Source organism: Hyla sarda, chromosome 7 (assembly GCF_029499605.1).
Source record: "Hyla sarda isolate aHylSar1 chromosome 7, aHylSar1.hap1, whole genome shotgun sequence".
In the NCBI taxonomy this organism is placed as follows: Eukaryota; Metazoa; Chordata; class Amphibia; order Anura; family Hylidae; genus Hyla; species Hyla sarda.
Window position 1 is genome coordinate 233,959,579 of NC_079195.1, and position 6,000 is coordinate 233,965,578.

Here is a 6,000-nt window from a genome sequence, read left to right on the forward strand (position 1 = left end):
TGTCAGGGCATGCTGGGAGTTGTAGTGTGTATGGGGTCTGTCAGGGCATGCTGGGAGTTGTAGTGTGTATGAGGGGTCTGTCAGGGCATGCTGGGAGTTGTAGTGTGTATGAGGGGTCTGTCAGGACATGCTGGGAGTTGTACTGTGTATGAGGGGTCTGTCAGGTCATGCTGGGAGTTGTAGTGTGTATGAGGGGTCTGTCAGGACATGATGGGAGTTGTAGTGTGTATGGGGGGATCTGTCAGGTCATGCTGGGAGTTGTAGTGTGTATGAGGGGTCTGTCAGGGCATGCTGGGAGTTGTAGTGTGTATGAGGGTCTGTCAGGGCATGCTGGGAGTTGTAGTGTGTATGAGGGGTCTGTCAGGACATGCTGGGAGTTGTAGTGTATATGAGGGGTCTGTCAGGACATGATGGGAGTTGTAGTGTGTATGGGGGGATCTGTCAGGTCATGCTGGGAGTTGTAGTGTGTATGAGGGGTCTGTCAGGGCATGCTGGGAGTTGTAGTGTGTATGGGGTCTGTCAGGTCATGCTGGGAGTTGTAGTGTGTATGAGGGGTCTGTCAGGTCATGCTGGGAGTTGTAGTGTGTATGAGGGGTCTGTCAGGACATGCTGGGAGTTGTAGTGTGTATGAGGGGTCTGTCAGGACATGCTGGGAGTTGTAGTGTGTATGGGGGGGTCTGTCAGGTCATGCTGGGAGTTGTAGTGTGTATGAGGGTCTGTCAGGTCATGCTGGGAGTTGTAGTGTGTATGGGGTCTGTCAGGTCATGCTGGGAGTTGTAGTGTGTATGAGGGTCTGTCAGGGCATGCTGGGAGTTGTAGTGTGTATGGGGTCTGTCTGGTCATGCTGGGAGTTGTAGTGTGTATGAGGGTCTGTCAGGGCATGCTGGGAGTTGTAGTGTGTATGAGGGTGTGTCAGGTCATGCTGGGAGTTGTAGTGTGTATGAGGGTCTGTCAGGTCATGCTGGGAGTTGTAGTGTGTATGAGGGTGTGTCAGGTCATGCTGGGAGTTGTAGTGTGTATGAGGGTCTGTCAGATCATGCTGGGAGTTGTAGTGTGTATGTGGGGGGGGGGGTCTGTCAGGTCATGCTGGGAGTTGTAGCGTGTATGGGGGTCTGTCAGGTCATCCTGGGAGTTGTAGTGTGTATGGGGGTCTGTCAGGTAATGCTGGGAGTTGTAGTGTGTATGGGGGGGTCTGTCAGGTCATGCTGGGAGTTGTAGTGTGTTTGGGGGTCTGTCAGGACATGCTGGGAGTTGTAGCGTGTATGGGGGTCTGTCAGGTAATGCTGGGAGTTGTAGTGTGTATGGGGGTCTGTCAGGTCATGCTGGGAGTTGTAGTGTGTATGGGGGTCTGTCAGGTCATGCTGGGAGTTGTAGTGTGTATGAGGGGTCGGTCAACATGATGGAAGTTGTACTTATGCCACAGGTTTGGGTTTTCTACGGCTGACACAATCCCAGCGCTGTTAGGAATCCCTCCAGATCTCTGCATTGTGCCGTTCCTCTGTTGTTCCTCCGGTAAATGTATGAATTAATAACTAGGTGTCAGCAGCTGGGGGCTGAAAATAAGGGACACAGTTCTATAGCTGTAGCTAAACTACAACTCCTAGCATGCTGGGAGGTGCTGTGCTGCAACAGCTGGAGTCACCCTGCTTGGGAAACACTGTTCTACAATAATTGAAGATTAATATGAATATTGGAGAGCGGGGTCAGACGACACAGGGGTTGTTTGTAGTCTGTTACCATGGATACAGAGAGCTCTGCACAGGAGCTGTGTACTCGGTCGTATCCGCTGTGTTATCCCTTCTGGTTGCCATCAGAGGAAGCAGCAGAAGAATGTGCCTGATAAAGCGGAGAGATCCCATAACGTCATCCTACAAACATCCGCCGCCCGTACACTCAAGAGCTGAGATATCAGGACTTAGTCTCAAGCGTTCAGATGAAAAGGGTCTAAAATTCCTAAAATTAATTTATAAAAAAACAAAATTATTCCTAAAATTAATTTATAATGTTATAATAAAACCTGGAAGCACTTGCAGTACCGCTTATGGCCACCGGATGCAGCGTGAACAAATGTAATTTGTGTATTATACTGGGCAGGAAGGGTATATACCAGTGTTTCCCAACCAGGGTGCCTTCAGCTGTTGCAAAACTACAACTCCTAGCATGCCCGGACAGCCTTTGGCTGTCCGGGCATGCTGGGAGTTGTAGTTTTGCAACAGCCGGAGACACCTTGGTTGGGATACACTGATATATACCAGTGTGTTCTGACCAAGGGTGCCTCCAGCTGTTGCAAAACTACAACTCCCAGCATACCTGAACAGCCCAAACAGAACTAATACTTAACACAGCAGAGGGTTTGCTTCATTTATCTCCAGTTTGAATGAAGTCACTGGCAGCAGCACAAATCTTTTACCTATATTGATCCTTTTGATACAATGTATCAGTGCAGATAAAATGTAGCAGTCTAGACCAGATGTAATTGTAACAAATCCTCAGAAGGTCTGAGACAGCATTCTCAACCAGGGGCCCTCCAGCTGTTGCAAAACTAGAAGTCCCAGCATGCACAGACAGCCTTTGTAGTTGTGCAACAGCTGGAGGCACACTGATTAGGAAGCAGGGGCCAACAGCTGTCTGGGCATGCTGAGAGTTGTAGTTTTGCAACTGCTGTAGGCACCCTGGTTGGGAAAACACTGCTAAATACCATTCCTATTATATAACAACCAGCCCATGATATATACAGTGGGGATCAAATGTTTGGGCACCACAGGTAAAAATGTGTATTAATGTGCATAACGAAGCCAAGGAAAGATGAAAAAAAATCTCCAAAAGGCATCAAATTACAGATTAGACATTCTTATAATATGTCACCAAAAGTTACATTTTATTTCCATCATTTACACTTTCAAAATAACAGAAAACAAAAAAAATGGCTTCTGCAAAAGTTTGGGCACCCTGCCGAATTAATATCTTGTACTGCGCCCTTTACAGACCTGAGACCTGCCAGTGTCATGGATTGTTCTCAATCATCATCTGGGAAGACCACGTGATGTCACTCTCAAAGGTTTTAAATGCCCAGACTCATCTGACCTCGCCCCAACAATCAGCACCACGGGTTCTTCTAAGCAGTTGTCTAGAAATCTGAAACTGAAAATAGTTGACGCTCACTAAGCTGGAGAAGGCTATAAGAAGATAGCAAAACGTTTTCAGATGTCAATATCCTCTGTTCGGAATGTAATTAAGAAATAGCAGTCATCAGGAACAGTGGAAGTTAAAGCAAGATCTGGAAGACCAAGAAAAATATCAGACAGAACAGCTCGCAGGATTGTGAGAACAACAATTCAAAACCATTGACTGCACAATCCCTCCAGAAAGATCTGGCAGACACTGGAGTTGTGGTTCACTATTCCACTATAAAGAGATACTTGTACAAATATGGTCTTCATGGAAGAGTCATCAGAAGAAAACCTCTTCTACTTCCTCACCACAAAAATCAGCGTTTGAACTTTGCAAATGAACATATAGACAAGCCTGATGCATTGTGGAAACAAGTTCTGTGGACCGATGAGGATAAAATTTAACTTTTTTGCCAGAATGAGCAAAGGTAAGTTTGGAGAAGAAGGGGAACAGAATTTAATGAAAAGAACCTCTGTCCAACTGTTCAGCATGGGGGTGGATCAATCATGCTTTGGGGTTGTATTGCAGCCAGTGGCACAGGGAACATCTCACGAGCAGAAGGAAAAATGGATTCAATAAAATTTCAGCAAATTTTGGATGCTAACTTGAAGCCATCTGTGAAAAAGCTGAAGTTAAAGAGAGGATGGCTTCTACAAATGGATAATGATCCTAAACACCTCGAAATCCACGGGGGATTACATCAAGAGGCGTAAACTGAAGGTTTTGCCATGGCCTTCACAATCTCCTGACCTCAACATAATTGAAAATCTATAGATAGACCTTAAAAGAGCAGTGCGTGACAGACCGCCCAGAAATCTCAAAGAACTGGAAGACTTTTGTAAGGAAGAATGGGCAAAGATACCTCAAACAAGAATTGAAAGACTCTTGGCTGCTACAAAAAGCGTTTACAAGCTGTGATACTTGCCAAAGGGGGCAGTACAAGATATTAAATCTGCAGGGGGCACAAACTTTTGCAGACACCATTTTTTTGTTTTCTATTATTTCGAAAGTGTAAATGATGGAAATAAAATGTAACTTTTGGTGACATATAAGAATGTCTAATCTGTAATTTGATCCTTTTGGAGATTTTTCCATCTTTCCTTGGATTCTTTATGCTCATTAATACACATTTTTACCTGGGGCGCCCAAACTTTTGATCCCCTCTGTATATATATATATATACACACAGGAGGCCATTGAGTACATGGTGGGGGTTGTGGTCTCATCCTTTATCAGCTGTCAGTGGCTCTCAGTGGTTTTTCAGGTATATTAGTCACTGACCGGTCCGGTGGGAGTTGTCCTTTGGTCCTGGGGGCTTTTTTCTTTGCTCTTTTTGGAACTTTACCTTTTCTCCAATTTTTCTAAATCTTCGCTCATTGCTCACAGATCCGGTTTTTAGACCTGTTGTTTCAATAATAGACATTTTTTGCAAAGCTTTTTAGCCCGAAACATCTGGGCATGCTGAGAGTTGTGGTTTTGCAATAGCTGGAGGCACACTGGTCAGGAAACCCTTATCCTTGAAATACATATATGTTGTTCATTGCTGGGCTGATGGCTTATCAGGCCCCTCGGAGAGCTGGGTGGCGCCTCCTATGTGGACCCTATGACTCATCTCCCATCATCTTGTTCAGAAAAAGATGAAACCTAACGCTGACTCTGGACTTTTTTTTTGGGGGGGGGGGGATTTTATTTTTCAGAGGGAAATATTCTGTATGAAGTAATACGGAGGAAGCGCGGTCTGTGGTGAGGACGGGGACGCCGGAAAAAGGGGAAATCTGGTCAGACGAGAGCCGGGCGCCGGGAGAAGGTGGAGTAATAAATGCGCAAAAAGAGAAGAAAATTCTGCGAGAGCTGAAACAGCAGGATCAGGACCTGGCCACCCCTCCTCATGTCATAGACTAGACAGGACCCGGCTGCTCCTCCTCATGTCATAGACTGGACAGGACCCAGGTCGCCCCTCCTCATATCATAGACTGGACAGGATCAGAGCCACCCTCCTCATATCATAGACTGGACAGGATCAGAGCCACCCTCCTCATATCATAGACTAGACAGGACCCGGCCGCTCCTCCTCATGTCATAGACTGGACAGGACCCAGGTTGCCCCTCCTCATATCATAGACTGGACAGGATCAGAGCCGCCCCTCCTCATATCATAGACTGGACAGGACCTGGCCACCCCTTCTCATATCATAGACTGGACAGGACCTGGCCACCCCTCATGTCATAGACTAGACAGGACCCCGGTCGCCCCTCCTCATATCATAGACTGGACAGGACCCCAGCTGCCCCATCTCATATCATAGACTCTACAGGACCCACCGCCCCTCTTCATATCAGACTGGACAGGACCCCAAATGGGCCGATGGCTTATCAGGCCCCTCGGAGAGCTGGGTGGCACCTCCTATGTGGACCCTATGACTCATCTCCCATCATTTTGGTCAGAAACAGATGAAACCTAACACTGACTCCTGGACTTTTTTTGGGGGGGGGGGGGGGGGTTTACTTTTCAGAGGGAAATATTCTGCAGTGTTTCTGCATGAAGTAACATGGAAGAAGCGCGGTCTGTGGTGAGGACGGGGACGCCGGAAAAAGGGGAAATCTGGTCAGATGAGAGCCGGGCGCCGGGAGAAAATGAGAAAGAAGAACATTCTGCCAGAGCTGAAACAGCGGGATCAGAGCCGCCCCTCCTCATATCATAGACTGGACAGGATCAGAGCCGCCCCTCCTCATATCATAGACTGGACAGGATCAGAGCCACCCCTCCTCATATCATAGACTGGACAGGACCCGGCCACCCCTCCTCATATCATAGACTGGACAGGATCA